Here is a 22,017-nt window from a genome sequence, read left to right on the forward strand (position 1 = left end):
CCGGCCGCACCCCCCTTGGCTCCTTTATATACGGGGACAGGGGGCACCCTTAGACACACAAGTTGATCTCTAAGATCGTTCTCTTAGCCGTGTGCGGTGCCCCCTTCCACCATAGTCCTCGGATCGTCACCACACCGTCGTGCTGACGGAACTATTCCCCGACACTTTGCTGGATCGGAGTCCGGGGATCATCATCGAGCTGAACGTGTGCTAAAACTCGGAGGTGTCGTAGTTTCGGTGCTTGATCGGTGGGGTCGTGAAGACATACGACTACATCAACTGCATTGTCATAACGCTTCCGCTGTCGGTCTACGAGGGTACATAGATCACACTCTCGCCTCTCGTTGCTATGCATCACCATGATCTTGCGTGTGCGTAGGAATTTTTTTGAAATTACTACGTTCCCCAACAGTGGCATCCGAGCCTAGGTTTTATGCGTTGATGTTATGCATGAATAGAACACAAGTGAGTTGTGGGCGATATAAGTCATACTGCTTATCAGCATGTCATACTTTGGTTCGGCGGTATTGTTGGACGAAATGGCCCGGACCGACATTACGCGTATGCTTACGCGAGACCGGTTCTCCCGACGTGCTTTGCACAAAGGTGGCTAGCGGGTGTCAGTTTCTCCAACTTTAGTTGAACCGAGTGTGGCTACGCCCGGTCCTTGCGAAGGTTAAAACAACACCAACTTGACAAACTATCGTTGTGGTTTTGATGCGTAGGTAAGAACGGTTCTTGCTAAGCCCGTAGCAGCCACGGAAAACTTGCAACAACACAATAGAGGACGTCTAACTTGTTTTTGCAGGGCATGTTGTGATGTGATATGGTCAAGACATGATGCTAAATTTTATTGTATGAGATGATCATGTTTTGTAACTGAGTTATCGGCAACTGGCAGGAGCCATATGGTTGTCGCTTTATTGTATGCAATGCAATTGCGCTGTAATGCTTTACTTTATCACTAAGCGGTAGCGATAGTCGTCATAAGATTGGCGAGACGACAACGATGCTACGATAATGGTCAAGGTGTCGCGCCGGTGACGATGGTGATCATGACGGTGCTTCGAAGATGAAGATCACAAGCACAAGATGATGATGGCCATATCATATCACTTATATTGATTGCATGTGATGTTTATCTTTTATGCATCTTATCTTGCTTTGATTGACGGTAGCATTTTAAGATGATCTCTCACTAATTATCAAGAAGTGTTCTCCCTGAGTATGCACCGTTGCGAAAATTCTTCGTGCTGAGACACCACGTGATGATCGGGTGTGATAGGCACTACGTTCAAATACAACGGGTGTAAAACAGTTGCACACGCGGAATACTCAGGTTATACTTGACGAGCCAAGCATATACAGATATGGCCTCGGAACACGGAGACCGAAAGGTCGAGCGTGAATCATATAGTAGATATGATCAACATAGTGATGTTCACCAATGAAACTACTCCATCTCACGTGATGATCGGACATGGTTTAGTTGATTTGGATCACGTGATCACTTAGATGATTAGAGAGATGTCTATCTAAGTGGGAGTTCTTTAATAATATGATTAATTGAACTTAAATTTATCATGAACTTAGTACCTGATAGTATCTTGCTTGTTTATGTTTGATTGTAGATAGATGGCCCGTGCTATTGTTCCGTTGAATTTTAATGCGTTCCTTGAGAAAGCAAAGTGGAAAGATGATGGTAGCAATTACACGGACTGGGTCCGTAACTTGAGGATTATCCTCATTGCTGCACAGAAGAATTACGTCCTGGAAGCACCGCTGGGTGCCAGGCCTGCTGCTGGAGCAACACCAGATGTTATGAACGTCTGGCAGAGCAAAGCTGATGACTACTCGATAGTTCAGTGTGCCATGCTTTACAACTTAGAATCGGGACTTCAACGACGTTTTGAACGTCATGGAGCATATGAGATGTTCCAGGAGTTGAAGTTAATATTTCAAGCAAATGCCCGGATTGAGAGATATGAAGTCTCCAATAAGTTCTATAGTTGCAAGATGGAGGAGAACAGTTCTGTCAGTGAGCATATACTCAAAATGTCTGGGTATAATAATCACTTGATTCAATTGGGAGTTAACCTTCCAGATGATTGCGCCATTGACAGAATTCTCCAATCACTGCCACCTAGCTAAAAGAGCTTCGTGATGAACTATAATATGCAAGGGATGAATACGACTATTCCGGAGCTTTTCGCAATGTTGAAAGCTGCGGAGGTAGAAATCAAGAAGGAGCATCAAGTGTTGATGGTCAACAAGACCACTAGTTTCAAGAAAAAGGGAAAAGGGAAAGAAGAAGGGGAACTTCAAAAAGAATAGCAAGCAAGTTGCTGCTCAAGAGAAGAAACCCAAATCTGGACCCAAGCCTGAAACTGAGTGCTTCTACTACAAGCAGACTAGTCACTGGAAGTGGAACTGCCCTAAGTATTTGGCGGATAAGAAGGATGGCAAGGTGAACAAAGGTATATGCGATATACATGTTATTGATGTGTACCTTACTAATGCTCGCAGTAGCACCTGGGTATTTGATACTGGTTCTGTTGCTAACGTTTGCAACTCGAAACAGGGACTACGGATTAAGCGAAGATTGGCTAAGGACGAGGTGACGATGCGCGTGGGAAATGGTTCCAAAGTCGATGTGATCGCGGTCGGCACGCTACCTCTACATCTACCTTCGGGATTAGTATTAGAACTAAATAATTGTTATTTGGTGCCAGCGTTGAGCATGAACATTATATCTGGATCTTGTTTGATGCGAGACGGTTATTCATTTAAACCAGAGAATAATGGTTGTTCTATTTATATGTAAAATCTTTTATGTTCATGCACCCATGAAGAATGGTCTATTCTTATTAAATCTCGATAGTAGTGACAGACATATTCATAATGTTGAAGCCAAAAGATGCAGAGTTGATAATGATAGTGCAGCTTATTTGTGGCACTGCCGTTTAGGTCATATCGGTGTAAAGCACATGAAGAAACTCCATACTGATGGACTTTTGGAACCACTTGATTATGAATCACTTGGTACTTGCGAACCGTGCCTTATGGGTAAGATGACAAAAACACCGTTCTCCCGTACTATGGAGAGAGCAACAGATTTATTGGAAATCATACATACAGATGTATGTGGTCCGATGAATGTTGAGGCGCGTGGCGGATATCGTTATTTTCTCACCTTCACAGATGACTTAAGAAGATATGGGTATATCTACTTAATGAAACATAAGTCTGAAACATTTGAAAAGTTCAAAGAATTTCAGAGTGAAGTTGAAAATCATCGTAACAAGAAAATAAAATTCCTATGATCTGATCGTGGAGGAGAATATTTGAGTTACGAGTTTGGTGTACATTTGAAACAATGCGGAATAGTTTCGCAACTCACGCCACCCGGAACACCACAGCGTAATGGTGTGTCTGAACGCCGTAATCATACTTTACTAGATATGGTGCGATCTATGATGTTTCTTACTGATTTACCGCTATCATTTTGGGGTTATGCTCTAGAGACGGCAGCATTCACTTTAAATAGGGCACCATCAAAATCCGTTGAGACGACGCCTTATGAACCGTGGTTTGGCAAGAAACCAAAGTTGTCGTTTCTGAAAGTTTGGGGCTGCGATGCTTATGTGAAAAAGCTTCAACCTGATAAGCTCGAACCCAAATCGGAGAAATGTGTCTTCATAGGATATCCAAAGGAAACTATTGGATACACCTTCTATCACAGATCCGAAGGCAAGACTTTTGTTGCTAAATTCGGAAACTTTCTAGAGAAGGAGTTTCTCTCGAAAGAAGTGAGTGGGAGGAAAGTAGAACTTGATGAGGTAACTGTACCTGCTCCCTTATTGGAAAGTAGTACATCACAGAAACTGGTTTCTGTGAAACCTACACCAATTAGTGAGGAAGCTAATGATGATGATCATGAAACTTCAGAACAAGATACTACTGAACCTCGTAGATCAACCAGAGTAAGATCCGCACCAGAGTGGTATGGTAATCCTGTTCTGGAAGTCATGCTACTAGATCATGATGAACCTACGAACTATGGAGAAGCGATGGTGAGCCCAGATTCCGCAAAATGGCTTGAAGCCATGAAATCTGAGATGGGATCCATGTATGAGAACAAAGTGTGGACTTTGGTTGAATTGCCAAAAGATCGGCAAGCAATTGAGAATAAATGGATCTTCAAGAAGAAGACTGACGCTGACGGTAATGTTACTGTCTACAAAGCTCGACTTGTCGCAAAAGGTTTTCGACAAGTTCAAGGGATTGACTACGATGAGACCTTCTCACCCGTAGCGATGCTTAAGTCTGTCCGAATCATGCTAGCAATTGCTGCATTTTATGATTATGAAATATGGCAAATGGATGTCAAAACTGCATTCCTGAATGGATTTCTGGAAGAAGAGTTGTATATGATGCAGCCGGAAGGTATTGTCGATCCAAAGGGAGCTAACAAAGTATGCAAGCTCCAGTGATCCATTTATGGACTGGTGCAAGCCTCTCGGAGTTGGAATAAACGCTTTGATAGTGTAATCAAAGCATTTGGTTTTGTACAGACTTTTGGAGAAGCCTGTATTTACAAGAAAGTGAGTGGGAGCTCTGTAGCATTTCTGATATTATATGTAGATGACATATTACTAATCGGAAATGATATAGAATTTCTGGATAGCATAAAGGGATACTTGAATAAGAGTTTTTCAATGAAAGACCTCGATGAAGCTGCTTACATATTGGGCATTAAGATCTATAGAGATAGATCAAGACGCTTAATTGGACTTTCACAAAGCACATACCTTGACAAAGTTTTGAAGAAGTTCAAAATGGATCAAGCAAAGAAAGGATTCTTGCCTGTGTTACAAGGTGTGAAATTGAGTAAGACTGAATGCCCGACCAATGCAGAAGATAGAGAGTAAATGAAAGATGTTCCCTATGCTTCAGCCATAGGCTCTATCATGTATGCAATGCTGTGTACCAGGCCTGATGTGTGTCTTGCTATAAGTCTAGCAGGGAGGTACCAAAGTAATCCAGGAGTGGATCATTGGAAAGCGGTCAAGAACATCCTGAAATACCTGAAAAGGACTAAGGATATGTTTCTCATATATGGAGGTGACAAAGAGCTCATCATAAATGGTTACGTTGATGCAAGCTTTGACACTGATCCAGACGATTCTAAATCGCAAACCGGATACGTGTTTACATTAAACGGTGGAGCTGTCAGTTGGTGCAGTTCTAAACAAAGCGTTGTGGCGGGATCTACATGTGAAGCGGAGTACATAGCTGCTTCAGAAGCAGCAACCGAAGGAGTCTGGATGAAGGAGTTCATATCCGATCTAGGTGTCATACCTAGTGCATCGGGTCCAATGAAAATCTTTTGTGACAATACTGGTGCAATTGCCTTGGCAAAGGAATCCAGATTTCACAAAAGAACCAAGCACATCAAGAGACGCTTCAATTCCATCCGGGATCTAGTCCAGGTGGGAGACATAGAGATTTTCAAGATACATACGGATCTGAATGTTGCAGACCCGTTGACTAAGCCTCTACCACGAGCAAAACATGATCAACACCAAAGCTCCATGGGTGTTAGAATCATTACTGTGCAATCTAGATTATTGACTCAAGTGCAAGTGGGAGACTGAAGGAAATATGCCCTAGAGGCAATAATAATGTTATTATTTTATTTCCTTATATCATGATAAATGTTTATTATTCATGCTAGAATTGTATTATCCGGAAACATAATACTTGTGTGAATACATAGACAAAACTAAACGTCACTAGTATGCCTCTACTTGACTAGCTCGTTAATCAAAGATGGTTATGTTTCCTAACCATAGACATGTGTTGTCATTTGATTAACGGGATCACATTATTAGGAGAATGATGTGATTTACATGATCCATTCCATTAGCTTAGCACCCGATCGTTTAGTATGTTGCTATTGCTTTCTTCATGACTTATACATGTTCCTATGACTATGAGATTATGCAACTCCCATTTGCCGGAGGAACACTTTGTGTGCTACCAAACGTCACAACATAACTGGGTGATTATAAAGGAGCTCTATAGGTGTCTCCAAAGGTACATGTTGGGTTGGCGTATTTCAAGATTAGGATTTGTCACTCCGATTGTCGGAGAGGTATCTCTGGGCCCTCTCGGTAATGCACATCACATAAGCCTTTCAAGCATTGCAACTAATGAGTTAGTTGTGAGATGATGTATTACGAAACGAATAAAGAGACTTGCCGGTAACGAGATTGAACTAGGTATTGAGATACCGACGATCGAATCTCGGGCAAGTAACATACCGATGATAGAGGGAACAACGTATGTTGTTATGCGGTCTGACCGATAAAGATCTTCGTAGAATATGTGGGAGCCAATATGAGCATCCAGGTTCCACTATTGGTTATTGACCATAGACGTGTCTCGGTCATGTCTACATTGTTCTCGAACCCGTAGGGTCCGCACGCTTAAGGTTTCGATGAGAGTTATATTATGAGTTTATGAGTTTTGATGTACCGAAGTTAGTTCGGAGCCCCAGATGTGATCACGGACATGACGAGGAGTCTCGAAATGGACGAGACATAAAGATTGATATATTGGAAGCCTATGTTTGGATATCGGAAGTGTTCCGGGTGAAATCGGCATTTTACCGGAGTACCGGGAGGTTACCGGAACCCCCCGGTAACCTAATGGGCCTTAATGGGCCTAGTGGAGAAAGAGGAGAGGAGGCCTAGGGGCTGCCGCGCGCCCCTCCCCCCAAGTCCGAATTGGACAAGGAGGGGGGCGGCGCCCCCCTTTTCTTTCTTCCCTCTCCTTCTTCCCCCCAAGTTCTAATCCAACTTGGGAAAGGGAGGGGAGTCCTAAGTAGGACTCCTCCTGCGCACCTCCTCCTAGGGCCGGCCGCACCCCCCTTGGCTCCTTTATATACGGGGGTAGGGGGCACCCCTAGACACACAAGTTGATCTCTAAGATCGTTCTCTTAGCCGTGTGCGGTGCCCCCTTCCACCATAGTCCTCGATAATATTATAGTGGTGCTTAGGCGAAGCCCTGTGACAGTTGAACATCAAGATCGTCACCACGCCGTCGTGCTGACGGAACTCTTCCCCGACACTTTGCTGGATCGGAGTTCGGGGATCGTCATCGAGCTGAACGTGTGCTAAAACTCGGAGGTGTCGTAGTTTCGGTGCTTGATCGGTCAGGCCGTGAAGACGTACGACTACATCAACTGCGTTGTCATAACGCTTCCGCTGTCGGTCTATGAGGGTACGTAGATCGCACTCTCCCCTCTCGTTTCTATGCATCACCATGATCTTGCATGTGCGTAGGAATTTTTTTGAAATTACTACGTTCCCCAACATATAGGATCTGAACATATGATCTTCCACCAAGTAAAACAACTAGCATCAGCTACAAGGAGTAATTAACACTACTAGCAACCCACAGGTACCAATCCTGGACTTGGAGACAAGAATTGGATACAAGAGATGAACTAGGGTTTTGAGAGGAGATGGTGCTGTTGAAGATGTTGATGGAGATTGCCCTCTCCCGATGAGAGGAGCGTTGGTGATGACGATGACGATGATTTCCCCCTCCCGGAGGGAAGTTTCCCCGGCAGAACAGCTCCGCCAGAGCCCTAGATTGGTTCCGCCAAGGTTCCGCCTCGTGGCGGCGGAGTCTCGTCCAGAAAGATGGCTTCTGATTTTTTCCTCATCGAAAGACTCCATATAGCAGAAGATGGCCATCACAGGGCCACCAGGGGGCCCATGAGGTAGGGGGCGTGCCTAGGGGGGTAGGGCGCGCCCCCCACCCTCGTGGGCAGGGTGTGGCCCCCTGGTGAACTTCTTGCACTCAGTATTTATTATATATTCTGAAAATGACTTCTGTGAAGTTTCAGGACTTTTGGAGCTGTGCAGAATTGGTCTTTAATATTTGCTCCTTTTCCAGCCCAGAATCCTAGCTGCCGGCATTCTCCCTCTTTATGTAAACCTTGTAAAATAAGAGAGAATAGGCATAAGTATTGTGACATAATGTGTAATAAAAATGGACGTATCAACTCCCCCAAGCTTAGACCTCACTTGTCCTCAAGCGGAAGCCGAAATCGAAAAATATGTCCGCATGTTTAGAGATATAGGTGTCAATAAAAATAAAATACGGACATGAGGGCATCATGATCATTCTTAGGACAACAACTTATATAATTTTTGTCATATGATCTCTTATGCTAGGGTAATAACTCAATCACAATTTCAAGTATGAATCGTAAACTTCATTGAAAACTAACAAACTATAATCTCAGTCATTGGAGCAATTGTAGTGTATCATAACATAGGAAAGAGTCAATATAAGAGCTTTTCAGCAAGTCCACATACTCAACTATCATATAGTCTTTCACAATTGCTAACATTCATGCAATACTTATGGGTATGGAGTTTTAATCGGACACAGAGAAAGATAGGGGCTTATAGTTTTGCCTCAAAATGTTTTACCGCAAGGGTAATGTCAACAATAATAGTTCATGAAAACTCACATCCAATTAGCCATATATACTAGGATCTTTCCAACATGTTGTGCTTGCCAAAAGATAAAATGTAAAAAGGAAGGGTGAAGATCACCATGACTCTTATGCAAGTTAGGAGATAAAAGTAAAAGATAGGCCCTTCGCAGAGGGAAGCAGAGGTTGTCATGCGCTTTTATGGTCGGATGCACAAAATCTTAATGCGAAAGAACGTCACTTTATATTGCCACTTGTGATATGGACCTTTATTATGCAGTCCATTGCTTTTATTTCTTCCATATCACACGATCGTATAAAGCTTATTTTCTCCCACACTAATAAGTCATACATATTTAGAGAGTAATTTTTATTGCTTGCACCGATGACAACTTACTTGGAGGATCTTACTCAATCCATAGGTAGGTATGGTGGACTCTCATGGCAAGACTGGTTTATGGGTGTTTGGAAGCACAAGTAGTATCTCTACTTGGTGCGATGAACTTGGCTAGCATGAGGGAGAAAGGCAAGCTCAATCATGTTGGATGATCCATGACAATATAATTTATCTTAGATGTAAGAAAACATAACCCATTATGTTGTCTTTCTTCCCAACGTCAACTCTTTAGCATGTCATATTTTAATGAGTGCTCACAATCATAAAAGATGTCCAAGATAGTATATTTATATGTGAAGACCTCTCTTTCTTTATTACTTCCTATTAATTGCAACGATGACCAAAACTATGTTTGTCAACTCTCAACAACTTTTATTCATCATACTCTTTCTATGTGAAGTCATTACTCTCCATAAGATCCATATGATCTCTTTGTTTTTTTATTCTTTCTCTTTTATTTTATTCACTCAAGATCATGGCACAATAATCAAGCCCTTGACTCAACACTAATCTTTATTATATATAGCTCACAGACTCGATTACATAGAAGGATCATAAAGCAAAACTCACAACTAAATCATACTAACAAACTTTAATTCTACTAGATCAAGATATTATCAAAATGATCGAACTAAGAAAAACGGTAAAGATAGGAGTGATGGTGATACTATACCGGGGCACTCCCCCAAGCTTGGCAGTTACCAAGGGGAGTGCCCATACCCATGTGATTATGTCTCCTTTGTTGGTGAAGAAGTTGATGGTTTTGTTGATGGCGTAGGCTTGTCGTCCTTCTTCCAAGGCATAGGCTCACCATCATAGAAGGATGATCGAGTCTCCTGAAACCTCAAATCTGCAGCCAAACTCATCCTCTTGAATCTATATTCATACTCACGGTTTTGATTTTCCAGGTCATAGATCTGGGCTTGGAGGTGCTCGATTTTCTCATGAAGCTTGAAGATGGCCTCCCCAATGTCCTTGACGTCCAGCTTGTGGTTGTTGGTGAACTCTGTGATCATAATGTGATTGGAATCGAGTCCACGCTAAACCATCTCCTGACACTTGAAAACTTCTTGCTCCAATGCCTCGAGGCTTGCCTCCGTGCTTTCGATCTTCCTTGGTCCCTCAACATCGTGGATGTGCAACAACCCCTCATGCATCTCAATGGTTTGAGGGTGTTGCAGCACTTCCGTGAGGTAGGGGTTGATGACCTTCTTGAAGAACTGGTCCTTGGAGGCACTTGGAGACGACATGACGACCTGGATCTGTCAGAAAAATTGCTCAAAACAAAGATAGGAGATTTTTGCGTGATACGGGAGTCTAAACCTCCGGGAGATTATATAATGAATTTTTACCGACCAAAATACGTGTCGTGTAAGAAAACGGAGTCCGGAGAGCACACAAGGTGCCCACGAGGTAGGGGGCGCGCCCAGGGGGGTAGGGCGCGCCCTCCACCCTCATGGAGCCCTCGTGTCCTTACCGGACTGCTTCTTATTTTTTATTTTTCTAAACATTCCAAAATGGAAGATGCCATTAGAACTATTTTGGAGTCGGTTTATTACCGTACCACATACCTATTCCTTTTCGGAGTCTGAAATGTTCCGAAAAGTGTCCCTTATGTATTACTCCGGGGTTACGGTTTCAATAACATTGGTTTCAACATTTATAGGATTGCCTGAGATATAATGTTTAATTCTTTGACCGTTCACCACCTTCGGATTTGTGCCTTCGAAGTTGTTGATTTTTATGGCACCAGAACGATAGACCTCCTCGATAACGAAAGGACCTTCCCATTTAGAGAGAAGTTTTCCTGCAAAAAATCTTAAACAAGAGTTGTATAGCAATACATAGTCACCTACATTAAACTCACACTTTTGTATCCTTTTGTCATGCCATCTTTTAACTTTTTCTTTAAATAATTTGGCATTCTCATAGGCTTGGGTTCTCCATTCATCAAGTGAGCTAATGTCAAATAACCTCTTCTCACCGGCAAGTTTGAAATCATAATTGAGCTCTTTAATAGCCAAATAAGCCTTATGTGCTAGTTCGAGAGGTAAGTGACATGCTTTTCCATAAACCACTTTATACGGAGACATACCCATAGGATTTTTATATGCAGTTCTATAGGCCCATAATGCATCATCAAGTTTCTTGGACCAATTTTTTTCTAGATCTATTAACAGTCTTTTTCAAAATTAATTTGAGTTCTCTATTACTCAATTCTACTTGACCACTAGACTATGGGTGATAAGGAGTTGCAATTCTATGATTAACATCATACTTAGCAAGCATTTTACGGAAAGCACCATGAAACAAATGTGAGCCACCATCAGTCATTAAATATCTAGGGACTCCGAACCTTGGAAAAATAACTTCTTTAAGCATCTTAATAGATGTGTTATGATCAGCACTACTAGTTGGAATAGCTTCTACCCACTTAGTAACGTAATCAACAACAACTAAAATATGTGTGTATCCATTGGAGGCAGGAAAAGGTCCCATATAATCAAAGCCCCATCATCAAATGGTTCAATAACAAGTGAATAATTCACAGGCATTTCTTGACATCTACTAATATTACCAATTATTTGACATTCATCACAAGATACAACAAACTTACGGGCATCCTTGAAGAGAGTAGACCAATAAAAACCGGATTGCAATACCTTATGTGCAGTTCTATCTCCAGCGTGGTGTCCTCCATAAGGTTCGGAGTGACACTTGGGTAGAATCTATTCCTGTTCATGCTCAGGTACACAACATCTAATAACACCATCTACTCCTTCTTTATAAAGGTGTGGGTCATCCCAAAAGTAATGCCTCAAATCATAGAAGAACATTTTCTTTTGCTGGTATGTGAAACTAGGTGGTATAAATTTCGCAACAGTGTAATTAGCATAATCAGCATACCATGGAGCAGTATGAGAAGCATTTATGGCATTTAATTGTTCATCAGGAAAGCTATCATCAATAGGTAGTGGGTCATCAAGAACATTTTCTAACCTATACAAGTTGTCTGCAACGCGGTTCTCAGCTCCCTTTCTATCAATAATATGCAAATCAAATACTTGTAGCAAGAGAACCCATCTAATAAGTCTAGGCTTAGCATCTTTCTTTTCCATAAGATATTTAATAGCAGCATGATCTGTGTGAATAGTTACTTTAGAATCAACAATATAAGGTCTGAACTTATCACAAGCAAATACAACTGCTAAGAATTGTTTTTCAGTAGTAGCATAATTTCTCTGAGTATTATCTAGAGTTTTACATATTGAATAACATTTAATTTCTTATCAACTCTTTGCCCTAGAACAACACCTACAGCATAATCACTAGCATCACACATAATTTCAAAAGGTAAATTCCAATCAGGTGGCTGAACAATAGGGGCAGAGATCAATGCTTTATTAAGTATTTCAAATGCTTCTACACAATCATCATCAAAAACAAATGGTATATCTTTTTGTAATAAATTAGTCAGAGGCCGAGAAATTTTTGAGAAGTCCTTAATGAACCTCCTATAAAACCCGACATGACCAAGGAAACTTCTTATACCTTTGATGTCCTTGGGACATGGCATCTTTTCAATAGCATCAACCTTGGCTTTATCAACCTCAATACCTCTTTCAGAAACTTTATGCCCCAAGACAATACCTTCATTAACCATAAAGTGGTACTTTTCCCAATTCAAGACAAGATTAGTTTCTTCACATCTCTGCAAAACTCGGTCAAGGTTGCTTAAGCAATCGTCAAAAGAGGATCCATAGACGGAAAAATCGTCCATGAAAACCTCACAAATCTTTTCACAAAAGCCAGAGAATATAGCCATCATGCATCTTTGAAAGGTAGCAGGTGCATTACATAAACCAAAAGGCATACGTCTATAAGAAAAAGTACCAAAAGGGCAAGTAAAAGTAGTCTTTGATTGATCATTGGCTGACACAGGTATTTGAGAGAAACCAGAATAACCATCTAGAAAGCAAAAATGTGTATGTTTGGATAATCTTTCTAGCATTTGATTGATTAAAGGTAAGGGGTAATGATCCTTTTTAGTAGCTTTATTTAATTTGTGGAAATCAATTACCATCCTATAACCTATAATAATTCTTTGCGGGATCAACTCATCTTTATCATTAGGAACGACAGTAATACCTCCCTTCTTAGGGACACGATGGACAGGACTTACCCACTGACTATCAGCAACTGGATAAATTATACCTGCCTCAAGGAACTTTAGTATTTCATTTCTTACCACTTCCTTCATCTTCGGATTCAGCCGTCGTTGATGATTACGAACTGGTTTGGCATCTTCCTCCAAATTTATTTTGTGTTGACACAGAGTGGGACTAATGCCCTTAAGATCATCAGGAGTATATCCAATAGCAGCATGGTGCTTCTTCGGAGTTTTCAGTAATCTCTCTTCTTCATGCTCTGAAAGGTTAGCACTAATAATAACAGGATATATCCTTTTCTCATCAAGATACGCATATTTAAGAGTATCAGGTAACGGTTTGAGCTCGAACACGGTATCACCCTTGGGTGGAGGAGGATCCCCTAGGATTTCAACAGGTAAATTGGGTTTCAGGATGGGTTCCTGTTTAAAGAATACTTCATCTATTTCCCTTCTTTCATTCATAAACATATCATTTTCATGGTCTAGCAAATATTGTTCTAAAGGATCACTAGGAGGTACGACAATAGAAGCAATACCAATAATTTCATCTTTACTAGGCAATTCCTCTTCACGGTGTTGTCTACGAAATTTAGAGAAATTAAATTCATGAGACATATCACCTAAACCAATAGTAACAACACCCTTTTTGCAATCTATCTTAGCATTAACAGTGTTCAAGAAGGGTCTACCAAATATAATAGGACAAAAGCTATCTTGTGGGGAACCAAGAACAAGAAAATCAGTAGGATATTTAGTTTTCCCAACAAGACTCCAACATCTCTAACAATTCCAATTGGTGAAATAGTATCTCTATTGGCAGGTTTAATTGTGACTTCAATATATTCTATCTCAGCAGGTGCAATATCATGCATAATTTCTTTGTATAAGTCATGAGGTATAGCACTAGCACTCGCACCCATATCACATAAGCCATGATAACAATGATCTCCTATTTTAACAGAAATAATAGGCATGCCTACCAAAGATCTAGGTTTATGTTTAGCACAAGGTTTAGCAATTCTAGCAGTTTCATCACGGAAATGAATAACATGCCCATCAATATTATTAGACAAGAGATCTTTAACAATAGCAATATTAGGTTCAACTTTAATTTGCTCAGGAGGTGTATAAGTTCTAATATTACTTTTACGAACCACAGTTGAAGCTTTAGCATGATCTTTTATCCTAACAGGAAAAGGTGGTTTCTCAACATAAGCAGTAGGAACAATAGGATCATTATAAGTGATAGTCTTTTCTTCAACTTTAATAGGTGCATCTACTTTTACTTCTATGGGGGGATGATATTTAAACCACTTCTCCCTAGGGAGATCAACATGAGTAGCAAAAGATTCACAGAAAGAAGCTACTATCTCAGAGTCAAGTCCATATTTAGTGCTAAATTTACGGAAAACATCGGTATCCATAAAAGATTTAACACAATCATACTTAGGTGTCATACCCGACTCCTTACCCTCGTCGAGGTCCCAATCTTCAGAGTTGCGTTTAATTCTTTCCAATAAATCCCATGTGAATTCAATAGTCTTCATCATAAAAGAGCCAGCAGAAGAAGTATCGAGCATGGTGCGATTGTTATCAGAAAGCCGAGCATATAAATTTTGAATAATCATTTTCTTGAGAGCTCATGATTGGGGCATGAATATAACATTGATTTAAGCCTCCCCCAAGCTTGAGCGATGCTTTCTCCTTCGCGAGGCCAAAAATTATATATATAATTGCGATCATGATGAACAAGATGCATAGGATAAAACTTCTGATGAAATTTCAGTTTCAATCGTTTGTAGTTCCATGAGCCTGTATCATCACATATCCTATACCATGTCAATGCATCTTCCTTCAAAGATAAAGGGAAGACCTTCTTCTTAATAACATCTCCGGGTACACCTGCAAGCTTAAATAATCCACAAACTTCATCCATATATATTAAGTTCTCATCTGGATGCGTTGTTCCGTCTCCTGCAAAAGGATTAGCTAGCAGTTTTTCTATCATACCCGAAGGAATTTCAAAGCAGACATTTTCATTTTCAGTAGGTTCAGTAGGTTGAGGAGCAACTGTTTGCTCTACTGGTTGGGGTGAAGATAGCCCGAACAAGCCCCTCAGAGGATTACTTTCCATAATAACAAGTGACAGTAAATTTCAGCACACTATATAAATTTTTCCTTACCAAATTCCACCTACCAAAGGCGCTTCACTCCCCGGCAACGGCGCCAGAAAAGAGTCTTGATTACCCACAAGTATAGAGGATCTATCGTAGTCCTTTCGATAAGTAAGAGTGTCGATCCAACAAGGAGCAGAAGGAAATGATAAGCAGTTTTCGACAAGGTATTCTCTGCAAGCACTGAAATAATAGGTAACAGATAGTTTTGTGATAGGATAATTTGTAACGAGCACCAAGTAACAAAAGTAAATAAAGTGCAGCAAGGTGGCCCAATCCTTTTTGTAGCAAAGGACAAGCCTGGACAAACTCTTATATGATGTAAAGCGCTCCCGAGGACACATGGGAATATCGTCAAGCTAGTTTTCATCACGTTCATATGATTCGCGTTCGGTACTTTGATAATTTGGTATGTGGGTGGACCGGTGCTTGGGTACTGTCCTTACTTGGACAAGCATCCCACTTATGATTAACCTCTATTGCAAGCATCCACAACTACAACAAAAGTATTAAGGTAAACCTAACCATAGCATGAAACATATGGATCCAAATCAGCCCCTTACGAAGCAACGCATAAACTAGGGTTTAAGCTTTTATCACTCTAGCAACCCATCATCTACTTATTACCACTATAGGAATCAGCTACTTTCCCGTCTGCCAAGGCAGACGGCAAAGGCATGGAAGGCGGCCGGCAAAGAAAGGATCGGAAAAGACCTTCTTTGTCGTCTGCTTCCTGACGCGGATGGCAAAGGAGCCTTTGCCATCAGCGGTGGACGACAAAGAAAGCAGATGGCAATAAACTCGCTGTTTGTCCGTTAGGTGGCTAACGGCAGTCTTTGACATCCGTGGCTGATGGCAAAGAGCATCAGGCCTTTGCCGTCTGCCACTGTAGGCAAATTGACCAAATGGTCAGCTGCCAGAAAACACAGGTGGTTTCCACGTGGCTTCTTTGCCGTCCGCGATGGATGGCAAAGAGCCCGTTGCCGTCGGTGGCAGATGGCAAAGAGCCTGCATTGCCTCTTTTTTCTGTTTTTTCTTATACTCAACCATTTTCACAACAAATACATGATACATATATATTTTTCACATGGCAAGTTCACAGCAAACATATGAGATATCCAACACATATAATTTCATCATAAATGTATAGTTCCATCAACCATACATAGCAAGTTCCACATACATCCATCCAACCATACATATTACAATAGTGTCATCAAAGCATACATGCATAGTTCATCGATACAAAAGAAACATAGTTCATCCAAACAAGCACTCCATGTATGCAAGCTTCCGTGAAGCGAATGAATTCTGCAAATGGGAAATAAGAAAGTTAGAAGGAGAAGATTAGAAGAAGAAGAAGAAAATGAAGAAGAAGAAGAATATATGACATTTATGAGCTACTTTAGGTGAAATTGATTGTTTGTGAGCTAACATAGGTGAAATGGATCGTTTATGAGCTAACCTAGGTGAAATGGTTCGCTTATGAGCTAACTTAGGTAAAATGCATCATTTTAGAGCTAACCTAGGTAAGATGGATCATTTTGGAGCTAACCTAGGTAAGATGGGTCATTTTAGAGCTAACTTGGGTAAAATGGATCATTTATGAGCTAAGTAAGGTAAAATGGGTCATTTTAGAGCCAACTTAGGTAAAATGGATCATTTTAGAACTAACATAGGTAAAATGGATCGTTTATGAGCTAACTAAGGTAAAATGGATCATTTTAGAACTAACTTAGGTAAAATGGATCGTTTATGAGCTAACTAAGCTAATTATGCCATTTTTGACATAAGGAAGCTAAGTACATGTCATTATTGAGCAAATCTAGTTAACTAAGCATATTAGAGCTAACTTTGGTCATTTTGGAGGAAACAAAGCTAAGTATAGATCATTTTAGAGCTAACTTAGGTAAAATGGATGGTTTTGGAGGTCAGTAAGCTTATTAAGTCATTTTGGAGGAAATAAAGCTAACACTACTAGGGAAAAGCCTAGCAGCAGCGCGGGTTTTCGGCCTTCTAGTAGCGTGGGGGCCGGCACTACTAATAAGGCGCTACAGCTAACGTATAGCAGTAGCGCTGGTCCACCCGCGCTACTGCTACACAAGTGTTGCAGCAGCGCTCTTAAAGGAACCTCGCTGCTGCTAATAGCTATAGCGCGCTTCCCCTGTGCGTGCTACTGCTACAACTACGCTGCTGCTAACTTTTCTCCACTCGCTACTGCTAATTTTAGTAGTTTTTTGTTTTTTTGGCATATTTGTTTTGTATTTGAACAAGCTTTATAGAAGAATCTTTAGCACATACAAATGTTATCATGATACACATACAAATGCCTGTGAGACCACAAATGAAATCATAGCATATACATACAAATAGTCTCGTCATAATCATCATCCAACACAAAGTGGTATCTTGTCATCATCTCGAAAATAGCGATACATGCAAGTCTCGAATACTTGCAACTACAACGTCATCCATCTAAACAAAGGTATACCCGAGAAGAGCTATCACTATGAGTGAGAGCGGAACTATGTAGTACATGAGATGGCGGTTACGAGTCCTCTCTCGCGCTAGCGTGAACCTCAAGTAACTAGGTTCTCCTTCTTGTCTGCTTTTGAAGCCTTTATGGCTGGCGTCCGAGAACCCATTCACTTGCGCCTGACACTCATGCCCCTCGTTGTACACCCCCGGAACCTTCCCTTTGTACACGACATAGCAGTTCCATCTCGCCATCAAGAAACTAGGTACCTGTTAGAGATGCATGTTCATGAAGAGGATGTACAATCATATATATGCAACAAAATATACTAGAGAAGACCGAAAAAGAAAGGGTTAGAAACTAGATGCAACATACAATACACAAATTAATTAACTAGAGGTACACAGGTCATCGTACGCAAACTAACAAAGTAGCGTTACGCAAGTTCGGCAGGGATCATGGACATCACAAAGTTGCATCTCTACAAATAGTATACAAGTTCAACCGACACATATCATCATCATCGGCATCATAAATCACTAGAAGTTCCATCCTTCCATATCATCGAGGATGGACCCTAGCTTCTTGAACGGCGTGAGGTCTAGACGTTGCATGCCTATGCGAGTTCAGACGTCAGCTCGCGATATAGGGCCGTGGTGGAACATCCCCTTCTCATCGACGACTTCTTTCATGACGATCGTCGCAATGTCGCTTTGGATGCGAAAGAAGTCATCTCTAAGTTTATAATCCGCTTCTCCATGAGATTCTAGCCACTTGTGGATATGATCATCATTTCTGCTTCTCATGCGAAGCTTTTGGTGATCCGTGTTGAACTGAATCATGAGATGGAGGATGTACAATCCATCCTTCTTGCTTGGTTTTGGGACTTGGATGCAGGAGAAGTTAGTTTTATGCACGAAACCCATCTTCTTGTTCCTTTGTTGCCTGATCTGCATGTGGCCACCTCTAAAGATGAAGCCTTGGAGAGCATCATCTAGAATATTCATTATGTGGGTGTAGTCTTTTTTCTCGTAGTCTCTGGAAGGGACAAAATACACGGCGTGGGAGACTTGCGGATAAATAACGATAAGGACGGCGCGCCCGTTGCTGCGGGGAAAAGACACCTCAAATTATTCCCCATAGGGAGAGAAGGAATGATTGAAATGTATGAAAGGGTTGTTCAAAACTGACTTACTTTGGATGATAAGGCACGAGGACAATTTCCCGGTCCTTATTCTGTACCATGAAGTTTTGGAGGTAGTCCCTAGCAGTTTCACGCTCAAAGTCGCCGAGACTCAAGAAAGACTCGTGCATGTAGTACAGATCCGCCACACAGATTTGCGAGACTTCTTCACTGTTCATGACAGAGCTCATATGTAGCGCAAAAAGGCGGACGATTATAAAATCGAGCCGCCTTGTCAGAAACATCTCAAAGATATGGTCAAACCGCAGGAAGAACACCTCCGCGGGCCGTGTCTCGACGTAGCACTTCCCCTCAGGCACACGAGCCGCGTATGTCGGACATCCTGGATCCTTTGAGGCTAGTAGGCTTTTCTCAGTCGACAGCACATGGTCGTGCAGTCTCCTGAGATCCCCTGATAGTGCCTCCAGCGGTTTCAGCGGTAGCATCGACTCGCCCGTGAGATGGAACATGGCCGCACCTTTCACGGGTACACGCTCTTCGGAATGCATCTTTGGCTGCTATGTGCTCTGGCTTGTTTGGAGGCAGCTATCTTCCCCGATCTCTTTCTCTCCTTTTTCTTGGGCACACCTTCTAGACCCTTCCTTAACCCCTGCCCTAGTGTTCCCAGCTAAGTACTGTACGCCCCTCGCGCTGGGATAGTTGAGCCTGTGTTGAGGCGGCATCTTCAGGCGTGTATTGTGAGGATTTCATGAAGAGAGACTTTTTGCAATCCCTGCTACGACCTTCCTGCCCGGGCATATCATCCATATCCTCATTAGCAAGCTGATAGCCCGATTCGTCATATGGTTGACTCATCAATTCTATGTCACAGTCATACGCGTTTGTATTGAGGAAATCCATAGGGTCGACCTCCGTCTCATCATCCATTCTCTGTTCTACAGGACAAATTACATCAGCCAGCACTATTGCACCCCCTTCATCATGTCGTCCGCCGCTCTCACCCGACACTACATGAGCTGGTAATTGTGTAGGCGGGGTGGTGGTCTCTGCACATGCTTGTTGATGTGTGGTTATTGGTGTGCTCTCGGCCGGCTCCAGATGAATAAGATTCTTCGGCCATAGCAGCACCCAACCCTTGCAGCTTCCAATCCGCGGCGGGGTCTCGTCGTCCGCTCCCACATGTTGTACTGGAGGAGGCAAATCCTCGTGCCCCGATTTCACACTGGACAAGCTAACCCTGAAGTGCCCAGCAGGGATCGACTGGTTGTGGAACGTGGGTTGCAAGGGGTCCATTATCATCCCCTTTCCCACGTCCACCTTCTGGCCTTTGATCAAGTAGAGTATGGTGCATGGGGTTTCTTTCGCCTGCAAACACATATGTCTGTGGCATAAAACATCCGAAAGGCAACAAAAATGGAATATTATATATATATATATATATATATATATATATATATATATATGTTGGTGCGACATGTAATTACCGTGACGACGTCGAGCTCAACCAAAGACGAAGGCCCACCAAGCGCGCCAGAGACTGAGGACGGGCTGCTATGAGCGGGAGCGGCTGCGAGAGGAGGCCCAGTTGCGTGAGCAAGTGATGGTGCGATGGTGTTGTTGTTCATGGAGTTGCTCCCGACGAAACTGGGCAACGGGAAATCATGTACCGTCTTGTCTGGATTTTCCTTTGTCTAGTTGATGAAAACTGGAACCAAGTTAGTAGCAAAATCATTTCTGCAGGCAGTTACAGCTGCATTGACTGCCTGCTGTAGCAACTCATATTTGTCCTCGGCTGCTTTTTTCGCGTCCTCAGCTGCTTTTTTCTCGACCGCAAGCTTCACCTTCACGTCGATGTCCGCCTGACTAAACTTCTTTTTCTGCTTCTTGGCCTCCGGGCCCTCGTTGTAAAACACCTTCCTCGTGGCGCCATCTCCAGCGCCGTGCACAGGACCATATTGCGGCCGCTGGCCCAAAGGGAGTCCCTTAAGTTCGTTCAAGGCCCGGTTGAGAGGGGTGTCCCACTTGGGCCTCATCGGAGAAGTAGGGTTTTTGGCTGCAAGCTGGTGTTGCTTCTCCAGTAGTCTAATCAATTTCCTCGTGATCTTGTCCGTGTAAAAAACCTTTTTCTCCTTGTCCCACTTGTAGCGGGCCCTAATGAAGTCATGCTCCAAGGGGTTGGTGAACTTCGCAAAGGGGTCTGGGAGACCCGTGGCTTCATGTTCCGCGTCCTCCTTATCCCATATGGGCCTTTTACCGAGGTAGCCACGGCTTTTGAGGCGATGCGTCCCCGTGTTCCTTTGCTGAAGGCTCTTGAATTTCGCAGCCTTAGCCTTGTCGTCCTCGGTAGCTCAAGTGTCCTTGAAATTTTCGAACTCCTCTTCCGTAAGTGTCGGATTTTCCTCCAGAATCTTGGACAGGGGTTCCTCAGCCTCAATAGCTCATTTCACCCTCGATTTCCAGGAGGCCAAATCATTGCTGAACATGCCCATGGCGTGATTGTTAATCTTTTTCATCTTCGGATCATTCCACGGTTGATCTATGTTATCATCCCGATCGGGGAACTTGAATCTCTTGTGCAACTTCGTTAGGAGCAACTGCATCAAATGTTCTTTACTCCTTAAGTCATCGTCATTGATGCTCGCGCATTCCCGTAGGATGCATCCTACTTGGTTCCCATAGCACTTGCGAGGTTCTTCCGGCTCTAACGGCTCAAACTTGCCAGGTGCCATCTTTGTGATCACAAGTCGTCCAATCCCTAGTTTGTTAGGTTTTCGTATCCTCTGCTTCTTATGCCTCTTTTCGGTACCGGCATCGGCGCCGGTATCTTCCCCGGCGGTACCTTCCCCACCGGTCTCGGCGCCGCCATCGGTGCCGGCGCCGTTGGTGTCGGTGTCGGCATCAGTACCATCATCGAGGCAGACCTGCAAACCTTGCTTAGAAGTCAAAACGTCGAGGTAGTCTTGTTCACCCTCATAATCCATCTCGTCTGCATCTTGGTCAGAAGGCCCAGTTTCTTCGTTGTTCGACATGTTTCCTATGATTAAGTGTCCTCATTTATTTCTAAAAGTATGAATAAATGAGAAATGAGATAAAAAAGAAATCTATGTGCCAGCACTCGATATGCCAACTATGTAGCACAA

The sequence above is a fragment of the Triticum dicoccoides genome, chromosome 3A (assembly GCF_002162155.2).
Source record: "Triticum dicoccoides isolate Atlit2015 ecotype Zavitan chromosome 3A, WEW_v2.0, whole genome shotgun sequence".
Taxonomy (NCBI): domain Eukaryota; kingdom Viridiplantae; phylum Streptophyta; class Magnoliopsida; order Poales; family Poaceae; genus Triticum; species Triticum dicoccoides.